The sequence below is a fragment of the Acanthochromis polyacanthus genome, chromosome 17 (assembly GCF_021347895.1).
Source record: "Acanthochromis polyacanthus isolate Apoly-LR-REF ecotype Palm Island chromosome 17, KAUST_Apoly_ChrSc, whole genome shotgun sequence".
NCBI classification, from domain to species: Eukaryota; Metazoa; Chordata; class Actinopteri; family Pomacentridae; genus Acanthochromis; species Acanthochromis polyacanthus.
Window position 1 is genome coordinate 27318519 of NC_067129.1, and position 20927 is coordinate 27339445.

The 20927-nt window shown below is 43.5% G+C and overlaps 1 protein-coding gene across 9 annotated transcripts in view; it reads left to right on the forward strand.

Annotated features, from left to right (window-relative positions):
* Nucleotides 1-2535: 2535 nt before the first annotated feature.
* Nucleotides 2536-20927, forward strand: part of LOC110972524 (NACHT, LRR and PYD domains-containing protein 3-like) — a 33779-nt gene continuing 15387 nt past the window's right edge. For all 9 annotated transcript variants that reach the window (XM_051937952.1, XM_051937953.1, XM_051937955.1 and 6 more), the window contains exon 1: nucleotides 2536-2597. The gene's annotated coding sequence lies outside the window, so the exon portion shown is untranslated. The remainder of the gene's footprint in view (nucleotides 2598-20927) is intronic.

Sequence of the window (20927 nt, forward strand, 5' to 3'; positions counted from 1 at the left end):
TCCGCAATTGCAGACACCAACACAGATGGTCTCCTTCTGCAGAAACCTGAAGTCCCTCACAGCAGCTCAGCTGTCTGAGGAGGTGAGCTCTGTCATGCCTGACCACTCACACTTCTCCTCACTTCCTGTTAATGAGGCTACTGAAACACTCTGTTCCTCTCTGGCATCCTCTTTGGACAAACCCTGCCCCCTGGTGTCCAAACCGGCCAAGAAAAAACAACCAAGTCCATGGCTCTCTGAAGTTCTGAGAGAACAAAGAGTTGGACTCAGGGCAGCAGAAAGAAAGTGGCATAAATCCCAAGAACCTGCTGATTTGTCCTCATACAAACAGAAACTTGCTTCCTTCCTACCAAACAACACCTGCGTGACCTCTACTGGTGGTCAAACATCGAGTCTGTTAAGGAACTGATTTGAGCTGAACCCAACAGAGAACACGCAGAGAGAGTGGCAGCAGTTTAATGGGTTTTAATGGTAGTAATATGGGGAAAGGGGAACGGGAACCAGGTCTTCTGAACCGCAGGAAACAGACGAGTGTGTAGCGGCTGGGAGTAGTCCAAGCTTGGGGGAAACTGAGTGGGTCGGTGGCTAGGTCTCTCAGCCAGTCTCTTCATGGGCAGGTTTCTACTTTAACCAACTGTACTCGAATAGATGGGCTTTCAGGATCCAGTTGAATCAGACCAGGAACAGAACCAGCGATCTCTGTAGTTACTTCAAACAGTCCAGCAAACAAAACTTTATCCAAGCAGCTGAGTCCGACTAGGAACAGAAAGGACAGACAAGAATTAGCGACTGGAATCAACAACTGAGAATACTTCACATGGCAAGGTAGAGAACTGACAGCACTGGCAGATTTTACGCTCCAGCAGGGTGTGGAAGCAGGAACCGGTCTTTTATGGCAGAGGTGTAGATTGTCAAATGAATCTCAGCTGCTTGGATCAGGAGACACCCTAATTGCGGGGTGGAGCCGGCTGACGCCAACTCCACCCCGCACCACCAGGGAGAGAGACAGGAGGAGAGAGACAGAAACAGACAGAAAACAAAACAACCAGCAACCCCCACAGCTCAGAACCCTTACAGAGTCACAAGTTCAGTCCTGCATTGCTTCATGTGTTCTTTGTCAGTCAAATGATAAAACAGCCTGAATTTGCCCTGCTCCCCTGCAATCCATTGCACTGCCAGATGGACCGTGGAAGAAACTTGGTCTTGATATTGTGGGACCCTTTGAGTCAGCTGCTCCTGCCTGCAGGTTTGCAATCACATTGACAGACTATTATTCCAAGTGGCCTGAACTTGCTTTTTCGCATACTGCTACCGCTGATGAAGTTATTCGCTTTTTGACCACTGTCTTCAGTCGTCATGGTAACCCAGAGACCATCGTCACAGATAATGGTGAACAGTTCACATCTGCAGCTTTTGCCACATTCCTGCATTCTTGAGGTGTTTTCCATACCAGGGGCCTCATTTATAAAACATTGCGTAGGATCCATACTAAAAGTTTGTGTACGCTGAAAATCTGAAATGGGCGAATGCAACAATATTCTGATTTATAAAACTGTGCGTAAGCACAGCGGCACGCAATTTCCCCTTTATAAATCACACGCCAGCTGGAAGATTGCACAGGTGGATCCACCTCACATTCCGCCCACAACACACCCACATTTTACCATGAATGGTCAATGCAAAGTAACTCATGAATGTATCTGTATATAAATAAGCTGCTGATCCACGGCATTTCACGCAGCGCCCCCTGCAGTCTTTTCACTGCTGTGCGTCAGGATGAATGAATCATGTGTGACCCAGGCCACCCTGCTACTAAATTTGTTATGATCATGTCCGATGTACAGATAATTTCTACACTGATTGAATGTACATTTTTTCGGTTCACATAGAGAAATTCATTTTCACTCGGAGCCCTTACAGCAACATGAGTGCAGTCAGTTACGCCGATTACATTTGGGAAACCGGACATTGCTGCAAATTGCCGTTTAATGTTGGCCTGTTCACCCACAGTGTAAGGAAACCTGATGTATTGACTGGTCATGTTTATAATGTCATCCAAACAGCTGGCATTATTGCGCTGAGGGATGGTTGTGATATCCCAGACCTAAAGGACATCATTTAACTGTATATCAGACCCAGATAGGATTTAGACAACAAATGTAACCTCATATATTCTTCATATAAAACACAGACCTGTCGGCCACTTAACGCTGGAAGGAGCCGGTGTGTTCTCAGCAGCACGTCTCCTCTGATAAAAACACACACAAGTCCCACTCTTGAACCGTCAGAGAACCGCTATAGAAATACGCTCAGCCACAGCGCCACCTGGTGGACATGCTTGGATTCTCTGACCAGCAAGGATGTGAGGACCCGACCAACGCTGCTTGGAGCTTTAATTAGTTTTATGAAAGATAAAACCTTAAATATTGACTGTTTAATGTTTTGTCATTTGAAAGACTTAAAACTTGCTCAGAGGTGTGGTCTATCTCGGCTGTTTCCTGATTTAAGCCGAGACAGGAAACTGGTGGTTTCCTGCTTCAGTTCCTCTTAATGAAGGTTGAGATACAGGTCGTCTCCGTGTGAAGCTCCTCATAAAGGTAAGAACAGCAGCTTTTTCTGGTAAACTTGGTAAATTGTGTTAACAGATGAAAGCTGCTCCTTCACTTTAACTGTAAAGTCAGGACAAACAGCTGTTCATCCATTTAGTGTCTGCAGTGTTTGAGTCATTTGATGGTCAGCAGAAGTTTCTTTGTGATTCAGCAGCTGATGAAAAAAGTTAAAGGATATCAGTTTACAGCATCGAGTGACTGAGTCTGATTTTTATATAGAGTTAATGATGAATCATTTCATCTTAAATCACAGTTTTTAGACAGTTTCTGCTTGACCGTGTGTGATTTACTTGAGTTGTTCTATAGCATAAAATATTAATATTTACAGTGCCTTGTGAAAGTATTCGGCCCACTTGAACTTTTCAACCTTTCGCCACATTTCAGGCTTCAAACATAAAGATATAAAATTTTAATTTTTTGTCAAGAATCAACAAGTGGGACACAATCGTGAAGTGGAACAAAATTTATTGGATATTTTAAACTTTTTTAACAAATAAAAACCTGAAAAGTGGGGCGTGCAATATTATTGGGCCCCTTGCATTAATACTTTGTAGCGCCACCTTTTGCTGCAATTACAGCTGCAAGTCTCTTGGGGTATGTCTCTATCAGTTTTGCACATCCAGAGACTGAAATTCTTGCCCATTCTTCGTTGCAAAACAGCTGGAGCTCAGTGAGGTTGGATGGAGAGCGTTTGTGAACAGCAGTCTTCAGCTCTGCCCACAGATTCTGGATCGGATTCAGGTCTGGACTTTGACTTGGCCATTCTAACACCTGGATACGTTTATTTGTGAACCATTCCATTGTAGATTTGGCTTTATGTTTTGGATCATTGTCCTGTTGGTTTCATCTGACCAGAGCACCTTCTTCCACATGTTTGGTGTGTCTCCCAGGTGGCTTGTGGCAAACTTCAAACCAGACGTTTTATGGATATCTTTGAGAAATGGCTTTCTTCTTGCCACTCTTCCATAAAGGCCAGATTTGTGCAGTGTACGACTGATTGTTGTCCTATGGACAGACTCTCCCACCTCAGCTGTAGATCTCTGCAGTTCATCCAGAGTGATCATGGGCCTCTTGGCTGCATCTTTGATCAGTCTTCTCCTTGTTCCAGGTGAAAGTTTAGAGGGACGGCCGGGTCTTGGTAGATTTCTGTGGTCTGATACTCCTTCCATTTCAATATGATTGCTTGCACAGCGCTCCTTGAGATGTTTAAAGCTTGGGAAATCTTTTTGTATCCAAATCCGGCTTTAAACTTCTCCACAACAGTATCTGGGACCTGCCTGGTGTGTTCCTTGGTCTTCATGATGCTCTCTGCACTTTAAACAGAACCCTGAGACTATCACAGAGCAGGTGCATTTATACAGAGACTTGATTACACACAGGTGGATTCTATTTATCATCATCAGTCATTTAGGACAACATTGGATCATTCAGAGATCCTCACTGAACTTCTGGACTGAGTTTGCTGCACTGAAAGTAAAGGGGCCCAATAATATTGCACACCCCACTTTTCAGTTTTTTATTTGTTAAAAAAGTTTAAAATATCCAATAAATTTTATTCCACTTCACGATTGTGTCCCAATTGTTGTTGATTCTTGACAAAAAATTAAAATTTTATATCTTTATGTTTGAAGCCTGAAATGTGGCGAAAGGTTGAAAAGTTCAAGGGGGCCGAATACTTTCACAAGCACTGTATATAGTCAGGCAGGTGAAAGTGCAAATAAACTTTAATCAAAACTTACTGAGTATGTTTAGACGGGGCAGGGAGGAGGAACAACTAAAGGAAGAGCGTGGTCCAGGAAAACACAAACTGAAGGTCCAAGACAAATCTAAAGAAACTAAACCTTAAAAATCAACAAATCCTACAGATTAAAAACACAAACCAGATAAATATATAGAACACATGAAGAAGTTCAGCAGGAAACACATGAAGCAGTAAACAGGAAGAGATGGTGATGAATGAGGAAGGAGCAGGAGTTTGCTCATCTCTCTGAACTCATCTTTGGTCTCCTCCACCTTTAGAGGCAGGACTGTTGTTCTACCATGACTTCTACCTACACCTCCTGTCCTGCACACAGCTGGTGTTGCTGTTTCCTCTCTGCTTTCTCATCCTGCTGTCTCTGCTCCTGTTCCTGTCAAGGTGATGATTGCTGATGAACTGTTTAAAGGCCTTCTGTAGATTCCCACAGCTCTGCTTCATGGGACTGAACTGGTAATAAGAGTCCCTCTATTACGGTTCTTCAGAGCGCTGCTTTGTGAAAGACATCAGAACTTTGGTCCACGCCTGCTGGACCTCATGCAGTTCTTATAGACGTGATGAGTGTCAGCTTGGTGTGGTGATGCGTTCAGGGGAAACCTGATGTGGAAGTTGAGGTTGGGGTGTAATCCACATGTGATGTAATGCTGGTTGAAAATGTCCTTATTGTTGACCTGTGTGTCCTCAGAGTCTCTGATAACTCCTCCACTTCATAGCTTCAAAGAATTTTCTCCATTAAGGTTTTAGTGAGTGTCTGAACGCTTTCTGTCTCATCCTCTTTTCTTTGTTGTCTCATCATTCCACATCATGATTGACTTCTGCATTTTCATCTGTACTGAATGAGGAAGAGGTCAGGGTGTATCTGAAGAAGACAGGTTTTTATTTCTATCATTTTAGAACCTTTTAGTTTGTTCTTTTCTTTTTAACGCCTCTTTAACTTTGTTTGTCTTCTCCTCAAACTGCTCCACCACTTCTCCTCTTTCTCTCACTTCTTCTACCTCTTGTTGGACTTCTACAGATTTCTGATTTGCATTTCCATTCCTGCACACACATTTGTGTCAAACATGACCGTGCTGTGTCCACAGAGAGGAGCTGTTCTCAGTTAGAGGCTTTAGCCTGAGCCTGTTTTAGCTGTTCTGTCATCAGGATGGGTTCAGTTCAGTACGGTTACATAGATAGGATGTAAAACAATTAAAAGGTATGGAATAGTCCATCAGTTCTGGAAAAACAGACTCAATATGCCAAATCCAAGGATAAAACCTTTTCATTATGTTTGTAATGTTTGTCCATTTGGGGAATTTGGTGATTCATTTCATTCATACACTGCTTTATTTCTCATTATTGGCTGTGACGGCATAATTACTGACAAACAATATTTATTCAGTATAATTTATTCATCTTTAAAACTATCAGATGTTCTTGTTTTACATCAGCTCTGACACAGGTTAGAATTAATAACCAGCACATATCCATCCATTTGTTTATTTCCTTGTCGCTGGTCTAGTTAAAGTTTAAAGCAGTCAGCTTCATGCTTTGTGTTGTTTGGGTTTACTTCACTATGAGTTCCTGTTTGACTCATTTAATCTGCCAGGAACATTTTAAACTGCATTAGAGACACTTTTGTAAAGCAGCTTTAGTGAAAACTCTGAGTTTGTTAAAACTGAAATGAGGGAAACGCAGAGTTTTTCGTTTCACAAAGAGGGGTAACTCTGACCAGAGACAGAGGGGTAACTCTGACCAGAGACAGAGGGGTAACTCTGACCAGAGACAGAGGGGTAACTCTGACCAGAGACAGAGGGGTAACTCTGACCAGAGACAGAGGGGTAACTCTACCCAGAGACAGAGGGGTAACTCTACCCAGAGACAGAGGGGTAACTCTGACCAGAGACAGAGGGGTAATTCTGACCAGAGACAGAGGGGTAACTCTACCCAGAGACAGAGGGGTAACTCTACCCAGAGACAGAGGGGTAATTCTGACCAGAGACAGAGGGGTAATTCTGACCAGAGACAGAGGGGTAACTCTACCCAGAGACAGAGGGGTAATTCTGACCAGAGACAGAGGGGTAACTCTACCCAGAGACAGAGGGGTAACTCTACCCAGAGACAGAGGGGTAACTCTACCCAGAGACAGAGGGGTAATTCTGACCAGAGACAGAGGGGTAACTCTGACCAGAGACAGAGGGGTAACTCTGACCAGAGACAGAGGGGTAACTCTGACCAGAGACAGAGGGGTAACTCTGACCAGAGACAGAGGGGTAACTCTGACCAGAGACAGAGGGGTAACTCTGACCAGAGACAGAGGGGTAACTCTGACCAGAGACAGAGGGGTAACTCTGACCAGAGACAGAGGGGTAATTCTGACCAGAGACAGAGGGGTAACTCTGACCAGAGACAGAGGGGTAATTCTGACCAGAGACAGAGGGGTAACTCTACCCAGAGACAGAGGGGTAACTCTGACCAGAGACAGAGGGGTAATTCTGACCAGAGACAGAGGGGTAATTCTGACCAGAGACAGAGGGGTAATTCTGACCAGAGACAGAGGGGTAATTCTGACCAGAGACAGAGGGGTAATTCTGACCAGAGACAGAGGGGTAACTCTACCCAGAGACAGAGGGGTAACTCTACCCAGAGACAGAGGGGTAATTCTGACCAGAGACAGAGGGGTAACTCTACCCAGAGACAGAGGGGTAACTCTAGCCTGTTTCACAAAGAGGGGTAACTCTATACTGTGGAATCAGTTCAGCAGTGTACATATCTTGGGATGATAATTGATGACAGGCTGTCGTTCGAGCATCAGGTTGATGCTGTGTGCTAGAAAGCCAACCAGCGCTTGTATTTCCTTCAGAAGCTCAGGAATATAAAGACTGAAACTAAGTTTATGTATATGTTTTACTCATGTTTGATTGAATCTGTCCTGACATTTGCTTTTATCTGCTGGTTTGGCTCAGTCAACCTTAAAAACTGAAACAGACTCCAAGGCATAGTCAAAATGTGCAGCAAAATTGTTGGCACTCCACTGAGTGACATTTCTGTCCTATATAAGACTAGATCCTTAAAAAAGGCAAAATTCATCCTGTTTTACCCTAGCCATCCTCTTGCTACTGAATTCAGGGTGCTTCCATCTAGATGTAGGACAGACAGATTTAAAACATCATGGGTCCCATTGGCCTTCTTAATAAAGAATGGTTTTTAACGCCTTTATAAGGCACTCTGCTTTGTGGTCATTTTAACTTTCCTTAGGTTTTATTTTTATCTTTGTATCTTATTGCATTTTAATTGACTACTGTTATTGTTGTTGTTTCTGTTGTGTATTTTATTGTTGCGTATCGCATTTTATTGTGTCTGTTAACCACACCTGACATACACGTCAGCGGGGTTACTGCATTCACTTCAGTATGTGGCTGGCTGGGTAAGTATGTATGTGTGTGGGTGGGTGTGTATGTCCGGTCAGATATCTCTGCAAGTGCTGAAGTCAGGATAATCAAACTTGGCACTGAAGATCAATCTAAGGTCCCCTGCTCAGTTGTGGAGTTAGAGGTCAGCAGATCAAGGTCAAGGTCACAGGGGTCACTTCAATCAATCAATCAATCAATCTTTATTTCTATTGCACTTTTCCTCTGATGAAATCGCACCACAAAGTGCTTCACTTTTAAAACTGTATGTTTCTTAATTTGCTTTTATTTATTTTACTCTGTTAAGCGCCTTGTGCTCCTTTTGGTGGTTGGAAAGCGCTTTATAAATAAAATTTGATTGATTGATTGATTGATTCACAACATTAAAACATTGAAATAAAAACAAGAAAAATTTCCCTCCCACCCTGGGTATTTACATACATATCTACACACACACACACTCTCTCTCTCAACACAACTTTATGGTGACATGGCATGGCGCCGAGGGTCATGGAAAACATCACCATTGTGGTCGTCCAAACTGGCAGGAGCTGCAGGCCATGACCGCCGGGGGTGCCGGCACTTGGACCCCCCCCCAGACCCCGACAGACAGGGGGACCCCCACACCGAGGTGGGAAACCCCCCATCAAACCGGGGTGAAGGGACCCACGAACAGCACCCCCAGCAGCAGACCAGAGGCTGCTGCCAGTGAGGAGGACCCCCCTGAGGAAAGACTGGAGTTAAAGAGAAAAATAAATAAATAATAATAATTTTAACATATAAAATATAGGGGCTGTACAATAAAATGAATAAAATGAACAGTTCAAGTAATAAAAATACATAATGGATGAGTAATGATAAAAACATAAGAAAGGAATGAAAAGTTAATTGAAAGCCTGATTATAAAGGTGCATTTTTAACCTTCTTTTAAAAACATCAACAGTCTGCAGTCCTGAGGTTCTCCGGCAGGCTGTTACACAGGCGGGGGTCATAGTGGCTAAATGCCGCTTCGCCGTGGGTTTTAGTTCTGACTTGTGGTATAATTAAAAGGCCGCTGCCAAAGGACCTCAGGATCCGCGAGGGTTGATAGGGTAAAAGAAGATCAGACAAATAAGAAGGTGCAAGGCCGTTAAGACATTTAAAAACTAGTAAAAGAACCTTAAAATTGATCCTTAAACGGACAGGGAGCCAATGCAGCGACTTTAAAACTGGTGTAATATGCTCCCGCCCCCTGGTCCTTGTCAGCACGCGTGCAGCTGAGTTTTGTAAAAGCTGAAGATTAAAAGTACTCTTTTTGGGAAGACCAGAGAGCAGGGCATTACAATAGTCTAAACGAGAAGAGATAAAAGCATGCAGTAGCACCTCCTGCTGGCCTGAGAGAGAAACAGGTGGACTCTGGCTATGTTCTTAAGATGGCAAAAACCTATTTTTGTTATCTGTTTAAGATGTGGGATCAAATTCAGCTCAGAGTCAAAAATAACACCCAGGTTTTTTACAACTTCTGCTGGCTTAAAATCTTGTAATTTTGGTAAAAGTTTCTCTCTCTGACCTTCAGGACCTATAACTAAAACCTCAGTTTTGTCCTGGTGGAGCTGCAAGAAGTTCACTGCCATCCATGACTTAATGTCTAAAATCCAGTTTAAAGGGTTTCTATCGGCCCTTTGTCATCAGCAGACACGGCAATGTACAGCTGTGTATCATCAGCGTAGCTATGGAAACTGATGCCGTGTCTCTTGATGACGTCCCCAAGAGGAAGCATGTAAAGATTAAAAAGCATTGGACCTAAAATTGACCCTTGGGGAACCCCACTCCTAATTTCATGGGTTCCTGAGGAACATGTATCCATACATACATAAAAACATCAGTCTGTGAGGTAAGAAGTGAACCAGTTAAAAACAGTACCAGAGAGGCCGACCAGGTGTCTGAGTCTGTTTAATAAAATGTGATGGTCTACTTTATCAAAAGCGGCGCTTAGATCCAGTAGAACCAACACTGTTAGTTTTTTGTTATCCAAGTTCCACCTGATATCATTTAAAATCTTTAAAAGTGCTGTCTCTGTACTGTGGTTCATCCTAAAACCAGACTGATGCTTTTCTAAAATGTTAATTCTGTTTAAAAAGTCATTGACTTGGTTAAAAACCAGTTTTTCTAAAATTTTACTTAAAAACGGTAAGTTGGATACAGGACGGTAGTTATTAAAAACACGGGGATCTAAATTGCCCTTCTTCAGAAGAGGCTTCACCACCGCCGTTTTAAAGGCAGTGGGGAAGACACCTGTCTGAAGAGAGCAGTTCATTATGTTTAAAAACTGTTCCTCAAAGAATCCATAAAATGATTTTAAGAGTGGTGTGGGAATAGGATCTAAAAGGCAGGTTGTTGGGTTTACTTGGGAGAAGACTCAACCAAGTGTCCTTGCATCAACCAGGACAAAACTCTCCAGGGTTTCCTCAGGCAAGGACAGCAGATCAGGCGTGTTAACAGGTAAGACTTGTTGGGGTAAAAGGCTGGATCTGATGCCCTTGATTTTGGTTCTGAAGTGGTCTGCAAAGTTCTCACAAAGAACATCTGTTGGAGCCTTAAAATCTTTATTAAAATTAGTGCCTGTTAAAACATTAAAAGTGGAGAAGAGGAACCGAGGGTTGTTTTTAACCACGCCCAACGGGTACGTCGGCGGGGTTATTGCATTCGGTGCGGTATGTATGTATGTATGTATGTATGTATGTATGTGGCTATGTCCGGTCCGATATCTCTGCAACCGCTGAAGTCAGGATAATCAAACTTGGCACTGAAGATCAGTCTAAGGTCCCTGCTCAGTTGTGGAGTTACAGGTCAGCAGCTCAAGTAGGGAGGGAGATACGTATGATGATCAAAATTGATACATACAGCATCAGTGATGCTCTGTAATGAGTTGTGCGAAATGAGATGTTCTTGCCTGTTTCACAGTTTTATTGTATGTTTTAAGTTGTTGACGTAGCATTTCATAATGTACTATTAATTTTAATTTCCTCCATCTTCTCTCAGCACTCCTGCAGTTTCTTTTTAATTGATTGATTTTATCATTTTTTCTCCACGGCGGTATAGGTTTCTTTCTGATTGTTTTTGTTAAAAGTGGAGCCACTGAGTCCAGGGTTGACTTCAGTCTGTTGTTAAAATTATCAACAATAAAATCACATGGTGCAGGCAAAATTTCGGCAGGAGTGTTCTGTAAAATCTCAATAAAATTTGCAGCCACTTCAGAAGTTAGGTAACGTTTCCTCACTGTTGTCACTGGGGCCTCCTGCTGGTTAAAACTGGAAATATTAAAAAACACAGTCATGGTCAGACACAGCCAGGTCAACAACAGAGGACACACCAATGGACAGGCCATGGATTATAACCAGGTCCAGGGTGTGTCCTCTGTTGTGAGTTGGCTGTGTGACATGCTGTTTAAAATCAAGACAGTCTAAAAGATTTAAAAAGTCTCTGGACATTGGGTCCGAAATGTTGTCAATGTGTAGATTAAAATCACCAGTTATTAAAATTCTGTCATATTTTGTGTGAATAGTTGATAAAAGTTCTGAGAATTCACTGATAAAAAGGCTGGAGTGATGAGGTGGTCTGTAGACTTACACAGAGTTTCTGGTCGCTGCTAAAAACAAAAGCATTATGCTCGAATGATGAGTAACTGTTAAAAGATATTTCAGTTGGGGTGAGTGTTTCGCTTGTAATGGAGGCTGTTCCGCCTCCTCTTTTACCCCGTCTAGTGGAGAATAAGAAGTTAAAATTTGGTGGAGAAGCTTCGGTGAGAACAGCAGGTGCATTGGTGCCAAGCCATGTCTTCGTCAGGAGAAGACTATCCAATTTATTACCTAAAATCAAATCGCTGGCAATAAAAGTTTTGTTTAAAAGAGAGCGCATGTTCAGCATGGCCATGTTGATGCTCGTGCTGAACGGGCGCTCCTCGTGGCATTTCACAGGAAACAGGGTTCTTTTCCTAAATGCAGTCCTGGTTTTGGTGATGTCAGAGCGGATTATTTGGTACTGTTAATGAGGAAAAAACACTCGGAGACAAGGATGACTCAGAGTCAAAATATTCATTTAAGAATATTTAGTAAAAACGCATTGGATAGTACAGAAAATACATGCATGCAGACTCCATGTTGATCTAGCTGGCATCAGACTGACTTAAACTAAGACAATATTCCTCTGCATGCAGCTGTTCACAACAAAGAGCGAATTCTAAACTATTACATGAGTTTTTAACTAAGAAGCTGTTGTCTTCTGATTGGTTCACACTGCCGGATGTCTTCAGTCTTCGTCCAACCACAGCCGTCTTCACCCTGTAATCAGAGTACTTTGCATGTGTGTGTATGTGGCTGCCTGAGGTGTGACTTCCTGTGAGCTTTACACAGACTACAACTCAGCTTTCTGCAGACAACAGGTCTGAGCTTCTTGCTCAATTTATGCTGAGCTTTGAGTTTTATTAATTCAGCTTATTAAATTTATATTTAATAATAGTACAACAATATCAATAAATTAATTATTTGTATAAGGCAGATTAATCTGATTTTATCCCTATTTTACTCTAGGATCCTCATAGGTTAATATAGGATTTCTATGCCTGTCCCCAATTTACTGTTAATTTAAGACATTGTTGATTACATTTTCTTTTAAGTATTTTTCTTATGAACATTATATTTTAATCTTAATTCCCCAATATTGTTTTATGGTTTAATACTTTAACTTTTATTCTTGTTTAAACATCTAGCTGTTGTTTGAACCTTTTGCCCTGTCTCTGTCCTCTGTGAGTACGTGACAAGTTGCTCATCTCTGTAACCGCAGACCCCCCTCTTTCTTCCAGGTATTGCATAGTTTTAACGGATGTTCTTCACTTTTATTTTAAAACTGTCACCTGTCCTCGCTAAACTGCCATCCTAGATGCTATTCTTATTTCAGTTTGTTAGTTTGAAGCGAGGGGGAGAGTTTTCCCCTCAGCTCTTTGAAAGGTCAGTTGTAACCACAAGCCTTTTAGTCAAGTGGAGCATCAAGCATTTACCTTAAACACACTTTCCTTTAAGTTAGATGTTGAAACCTGCACAACCTGCTTAGATCAACACTTTTCCAGGTTATGAGCTAGAACTCAAACATGCATTCATAAGCACTTTATTACATTTTATTATAGGGTTAATACAAGTTGCAAACACACATAATATGATCAACGAAGGTTAATGATGAATATAAGTAATAAGTAAAAGAGTAATTAAATGATGATTGTAAGTAATGAATAAAAGTAATAACATGATGATCATGAGTAATAAGCAAAAGTGATTAATATGATGATTGTAAGTAAAAGTGATAAAATGATGATCATAAGCAATAAGCAAAAAGTAATTAAAATGATGATTATAAGTGATAAGTAAAAAAGTAATAAAATGATGACTGTAATTGATAAGCAAAAGAGTAATTAAAATGATTATAAGTAATAAGCAGAAAGCAATAAAAACATGATAGTTTAATAGATATGAAAAAATGAATATTCCCCACAGTGAATCTGTTAAAAACAACTGTTGGGATGTGGGTGATGTAGTCCTGTGTTTCTGTGGGCAGAGGGGAGATGTGCAAGGTGTGTGTCGAGTGGGCCTCGCTTATTGGCAGTCAATCAGCTGGAGTTGACTGAACCATATGGTGTATATTATCTGTTAAAACCGAGCTGCCCAGTGTGCTCGGATGCAGACCATCATGTCTATAGAATCCAGGGCAGTTCCAGAAAAGGTTAAAATTGTCAATAAAATTCAGGTTGTGAGTTGGACAGATGTGCAGGAGCCAGGTGTTCAAACTGAGCAATCTGGACAAGCTCTCGGCACCGCGAGACAGAGTGGGTAAGGGTCCGCTAATAAATACAGACTTACCACAGTTTTTCGGCAGGCTGAAGAGGTCATTAAAATCCTTTTTCGTCAGCTCAGACTGTCGCCGAGCTGTGTCGTTTGTGCCAACATGAATTATCAGGCAGCATACTGATGACGGGATGGACAGTAGCAGCTCCGGAAGTTTGTCCAGAATATCAACAACGGTAGCGCCAGGAAAACATCGAGTGATGGCATTGAAGAAACAGATATTTCTTACAATACTGTCGCCGACGATGAGTGTTGTAGGACTGAAAAGAGGAGGTGGTGACTGGTGAGGCAAGACGCCGCCATCAGGGGCTGGGGACCGCTTCGCTAGCACCTTCAGGCAATGGGCAGGGAGAGGAGATGGGGCTGGAGCTGGGGCCGGAGCCGGGCGTGTGCCCATTCACCGTACCGCCGAGGCGGGCCGCTCAGCGGGCCGCTCAGCGGGAAGGAAGGTGGTGGTCCTTGTGCCGGCGGTGGTGTCCGATCTGGTGGAGAGGAGCTCTGTGGGCTCCGGGAGATGCTGATCGGTGTGGCAGACAGCAGCCTCAGCTCCGGGACGAGGCTCCAAGGTTGGGCCAGGGCAGTGTAGGCTCCCTGTACGCTTCCGTACCGTCTCCTCTAGAAGCCTCCGGTGTGAAGCAGACGTGGTGGCCCGGGATGACAGCTGCTGCTCTGGGACCGCAGCGGAGCAGTCCTGGGAATCACCAGGAAGCGACGGAGAAGTCGCCGATCGAGCGGAGTGCGGAGTCCTCTCGGCGTCAAGCAGACGAGAGGGAGCCGCCGGGCCGTTGGGACAGGAAGCCCCCGACACACCGTTGGCTGCTGGTGCAGAGGAAAACACAGGAGCTGAGCTCAGGGCTTCACCGACTGGGGGCTTCTCGTCAAACTGCGACAGAACCGTGAAGCGGTTCAAGAGGGAGAGAGGAAGTGAGACGGCTCTGACTGGGGTCTTTTGCCTGCCCCGGATCACCACCTCTGTCAATGATCGCTGGCAGCTGGGTGTCGAGCAGGACGACGGCTGTGGACATGAGGGATCCCAGGGTTCCGTGTCCTGAAAGGGAGGCAATCCGTATCGATTGCTTGTGGGCCACATCAATAAAGCTGGCCAGCAGAGCGTCTTTGTCCCTCAGTTCATCAGAGAGACAGCGAACATCTTCCAGCAGGTCAGCGATCTTTTTATTGGTCTTTTTAAGTTGTGGGTCCTCTGCAGGATGCATGGCGGTAGCCATGTAGCACGGGCTACGGACTGTAGCAGTGTTGCTAGCATCACTTCCTCACAGTAGCAGTCAAAACAGTAAAATCGGAGTCTGATGATAAAAATCCCTCTATCGTCTTGCCAGGTGTAGTTTAAATCACATAAAAGGTGAAGTTAAAATCACATATAAGACAGATAAAAGACAGTTTTAAAAAGTTTGCCTGAGAGAGCTCCGACAGGTAGACACGGAAATGCTTAGCACATTTCTGGCATATTGCATGCATGGGCGTGGTTCTGCCATTTACTGAGGGCTCGTCTAGTTGTTTTTGCTGCTGGCTGCACCAAAAATTGCCCCGCAGGTACAATAAAGATTTCTTGACTTGACTTGACTTGACTCTAGCCTGTTTCACAAAGAGGGGTAACTCTGACCAGAGACAGAGGGGTAACTACAATTCTACAATTCTACAATTTCATTTAGCAGACGCTTTTGTCCAAAGCGACGTACAACACAAGCAAGAATTCAGACATAAGGAAAAACCTGTAGTAAGTGCAAAAACTGCTTCAAGTGCGATTGGTCAAAGGTGTTGCCATCAAGTTGCAGAAGAAGTGCCAACCCCCCTTTCAACTTTGTCAGCTCTAAATAAGTGCTGGGTTTTGGACCACCTGACTTATTCTACCCCTAAGGTGGAGTCAGATTAAGTGCCTAGGTGTTCTCTGAACAATTGAGTCTTCAATTGTCTCTTAAAAGTAGAAAGGGACTCAGCAGAACGCACAGAGTTTGGTAGATTGTTCCACCATTTGGGAACAACAGAGGAGAAGAGTCTGGTTAGAGATTTCAAGCCGTGCTGGGCTGGAAGTGTTGTGTCAAATAAAACATAAAACCTTCAGGTATAAGGACGGAAGTGTCAAAGGCCGCACACACATGAGAAGAGCAGTATGTGTGTGCAGAGCAGAATGCTGACTGCATTGTGTGTGTATGAACAGGCAGTCTGGGCACACAGCCAACAGCTGAGGCGGCCACTAGGAAGCTGAAGTGCTCAAGGCCAGGTGTGTAAAACTTCTGTGTCGATAGAAGGATGAGATGCCCTGGCATTAACTTAATGACACCTGTTGTTGTCCTAAATGTATCTTCCATAAAGTTGCAGAGGGTGATGATTGGAGGGGCAGGGAGCCAGGACAAGAGGAATCCCCTCAGAGCAACACTCGAGAGTACCCGGCAGTTACCAGCATTTAGACACCCTTAACAAAGGAGTAGGGAAGGTAATAGTGACAGATTTACGAGTTTTTATGATAAAAGAAGGGTGGCCTTGAGGTGTAGAGAATTCCACACACCAGAGCAAAACAGTATAAAAGACCGGGCATCAGAGGGCAGAGCCAGACAGCTCCGGGGCGTCTCATCGGTGTTTGGACCTTGTGCACAATGGAATAAACACTTTTATTTTTGAATCTGAAGAATGCTCCAAGACTCTTATGTTTTTTATTCGTGAGACTGCTGCAACTATTATTTTTAACGGTGTATGTTTTTCACTGATTGGAACCTGAAACTGAGACAGAAGACTTAATCTGAGAAGAAAATGTATTTACGACAGAAGCACCAGGCGTCTCTCACATGCAGAGCGAAGTGGGCGTGAAGGGGAGTAGACCTGGATCAGGGAATCCAGGTAGGCTGGGGCCGTTCTTGTAAATGTTTTGTAAGCCAGGAGGAGAGTTCTGAATTTGATTCTGGCTGCAACTGGAAGCCAGTGAAGGGAGATGAACAGGGGAGTGACATGAGCTCTTTTGGGCTGGTTGAAGACCAGACGTGCTGCTGCATTCTGGATCATCCGCAGAGGTTTGACTGCACATGCAGGGAGACCTGCCAGAAGAGAGTTGCAGTAGTCAATGCGTGACATCACAAGAGCCTGAACCAGAAGTTGTGTGGCCTGTTGGGTCAGGAAGGGTCTGATCTTCCTGATGTTGTAGAGGGCATGAATGAATGAATGGACTTGCTCTTATATAGCGCTTTACTACTCATCAGAGTACTCAAAGCGCTTATACCACAATTGCTTCCATTCAACCATACGCTCACACATTCTCACTCTGGGGCGGACGGAAGCGTGGCTGCCAATCCGCGCCTACGGCCCCTCCGACCACCACCAACATTCACACACATTCATACAGGGCATAACGACAAGATCGAGAAACTGAGGCCACGTGAACCCTAAAGGTCAGCTGGTCATCAATCATGACACCCAGGGTTCTGGCTGAGTTTGTGGGCACAAGTAGGCTCGAGTGAAGTTGGACACTGATCTGAGGCTGAACAGATGGACAAGCTGGAAAGATCATGAGTTCAGTCTTAGACAGATTTATCTGAAGGTGCCGTTCCTTCATCCATGTGGAGATATCAGCCAGACATGCTGATATCCGAGCTGAAACTGTTGCGTCGTCAGGTGGAAAAGAGAGGAAAAGCTGAGTGTCGTCAGCATAACAGTGGTAGGAGAAGCCATGGGAGCGGATCACTGCACCAAGTGAGGCGGTGTACAGAGAGAAGAGTAAGGGACCAAGCACTGACCCCTGAGGGACCCCTGTTGATAGGTCATGTGACCTTGACACCTCCCCTCGCCATGACACTCTGAAGGATCTGCCTGTGAGGTAGGACTTGAACCACAACAGGACAGAACCTGAGATGCCGAGCTCAGAGAGTGTGGAGAGGATTTGATGGTTCAAGGTGTCAAAGGCAGCAGACAAGTCCAGCAGCAGTAGGACAGAGGACTGACCAGTGACTGATAGGAGTGCAGTCTCAGTGGAGTGGTCGCACCTGAAGCCTGACTGAAAAGGGTCAAGTTGGTTGTTGTTCTGCAGATGTTCAGAGACTTGGTTAAACACTGAGTGCTCCAGTATTTTGGACAGGAATGGTAGAAGTGAGACTGGCCTGTAGTTTTCAACCTGGGCTGGGTTGAGATGAGGCTTTTTGAGCAGTGGGGTGACGCGGGCTTGTTTAAAAGTAGCAGGAAAAATGCCAGTTTCCAGGGAGGAGTTGACAATGTGCATGACTGCAGGTTTGATTGTGGGCAAGATGGTCTGCAGGATGCTGGTGGGTATTGGATCGAGAGGACGTGTAGGTTTTGAGCTCAGAAGAAGTCTGGAAACCTAATCCTCTGTCAGAGGAGCAAAAGAGCAGTGTGAAGGAGCAGTAGTGAGTTTGAGCTGACTGGACTGGTCAGGCTCAGAGAACTGGTTGCTGATTACAGCCACCTTTTCTGTGAAAAAGGAGGCAAACATGTCTGGAGTCAGCTCAGTGGACGGTTGAGCAGCTGGAGGAGAAAGCAAGGAGTTGAACGCCATAAACAGTTTTCTGGAATCAGAAGCCGCACAGATCTTGTTCTGATAAAAAGCTTTCTTTGCGGACTGCAAGCAGGAGGTAAAGGAAGCAAGTTTCTCTAGCCTGTTTCACAAAGAGGGGTAACTCTGAGCAGAGACAGAGGGGTAACTGTAGCCTGTTTCACAAAGAGGGGTAACTTCAACTCTCGGTCAGTTACCGCAGTAACAGACTCTATGACTTGAACCTGGTCACCAGCAGGTTTATCTCGCAAAACCTTGAGTTTCTCTCTGTCTCCGCCCACTTTCAGCCACACACGCTGTTTCATTTCCTCATTCATTCAGTCAGTAAGCGAGCGAGTTTTGGCGTAGAACAGCTTTTATTAACGATCCAGTGGATAAAGGAGCAGCATTACTGCACAGATAATTAAATATTCGTCGGTAGATTGTTATCAGACATAAATGTTCTCGCATTTCCGGACAATTATCGGTTTGAGCGGTACCGTTTCGTAATCGTTTTAAGTCCATAATCTACATAAACAACCTAATCCGTCCTACATTACCAACCAGTCATGCTCTCACATCCAGCAGATGTTGTGTGTTGCGCTGCGGTTCTTTGCAAATGGAAGTTTTTGTAGCGGTACTACGTTATGATTTATTGCTCTCGTTATTAATAATTGGGGCACCACCCTAGATCTCTAGGGAAAAAATTAATATTAATAAAAAAATTAATATTCATAAAAATTTTGATCAATCTCATATCAAAAAGTCTTGAATCCTCGTTTAAATTGACCACATTCTACACAAAGAAACACAAGACTGTAATTTGGTCTATAATGAGGTATTTATTAACTATTCTATGAAAATAATGACAAGTGAACTATATACAATGTAGATATGGTGTGTGTGTGTGTGTGTGTGTGTGCGTGTGTGGAGTGTGGGAGTGTGTGCGAAAGAGAAGGAAATATGGTGAGGATTAGCCAGAGCTAACCTGACGAGGTAACCGGTAATTTGGATTAAGAATTCTAATGATTTGTAAAAGAATAAATTGATTAAATGAATTAATTGACCAAGCTGTTAGTACATCACCTATAGAATGGAATCAGAGCAAACTCAGCTGGAGTTATTGAAGTGAACCGTCATGGGGCTGGGACTTGCGGGGCCTTCAGATTATGCACACGGTCTTGACTGGCAAGTTCGGAGCGGTGCGTCGTCGTCGTTATGGCCGCCTGGATGTCCTGCCGCGGGTTGATCGGTTCTATGCAAAGACCTGATCCAGCAGGTCTCCGGAGTTCTCAGCTGAGTGCTTAAAAATGATGGTTCTCAGGCTTTAGCCAAGAAAAACGGGTGTTGATGAAAAACGGTCAAAATTAAGAAAAATAAATGCTGGTTCTGAATCGGTTCTTCAGATTAAACCAAATAACGAGCAAAATGTCTCCTTAAGTTACAAAAATGTTAAAAGATAAATAGTTAACAAAGTTAGATGGTGAGGGAATTTCAAAGATAGGAAAAACGCGCTTTAGGTAAGAAAATAATAAGAGAGACTTTGGTTGACCTCTCAGGAAGAGAGGGGTAAGAGAGAGGGTCGGTAAGAGGCAAGAGAGCGAAGGTGGGGGCTGCTTAGGCTTATATCAGGCCAAAGGGACCATGGGAGGACCCCAAGGCGGAGGGAAGCTTCGGCGTGAATCTCTGGGTGGTAACATGACCCCTTCCTTTGTCTCAAAGAGGAGAGATGGAAACTACTCCAGAGGGAATTAAAACATTGGGATATTAAACGATTAAAACACGATCTGTCTATCTCTCCACCATATTTCAGTTGTGTGAAAGAGACAGGCATGTTCCTAAATGTGTAGATTAATACATATGTTCATATGATGTGAATCATTTCATTCATAACTATATGTTTATGTTTATGACATTAAAAATATATATCACAGTGAGAATATAACAAGTCAGAGATTTGGTAACAGGTAAATACAATGGTCATCATTCAACCTAAATGGAGAGGAAATTCAGAGATTAATAAGGGAATTCAGTCCAAATCCATAGTATCCTGGGGAAGAAATGATTAAACATCACAAATTAGTATCTAGACTTCTGTAACAGATATAACTATCTAATTCGGATATGATGTACAACATCATCTCACTATAACTTTGGTAATCAGGAAAGAACAAAATAAATCTCAGAAATATGAACTTTGAAGTAATTAGTTTCTTCAGTTAAAGAGTGTGTCTCTCTCTGTTCCAGCCTTCAGCCATAAAGTTTTACGACTTGTTATCTGATCTGTGGAATGCAGAGACGTCTCCGGCTGAGGGTCTCCTAAAGCTGAAAAGGGATTTTAGCATGAAAGTTCATTAAACAAACATCCATAGCATATAATTGAAAGTCATTGTCTTTTAAAAAGAAGAAGTTATTCCAGGGGTTTAAATGTTCACAGGAGCTCCATCCTTCTGTGAATGAAAACCTACAGAAATACGAATGTCTCAATCCTCCTATAGAGATGGGTGTTGGTCAGTGCTGGAGAGGGACAGCTTATCTGAGTTTTGATCAGCTCAGGAATTCCAGGGCCTTTGCAGTCTTGCTACATTTTTATGTAGTATCGGAGATGCAGAGTAAGACAACTGTATGGAGGACATTCAGAAAAGTGTTCCTGGCTCTGAAACGACTTTTACCATCATTGTGGTTTTCCTGGACATAAACCTGTCAGAGCATCAAGGAGGAGCTCCACAGGATTACAGGTGAATGATGTAGAGATCTGTTAAATTCATTTTAAATCATATTCTGTTCATGACATTGTGCTGCAGCCTC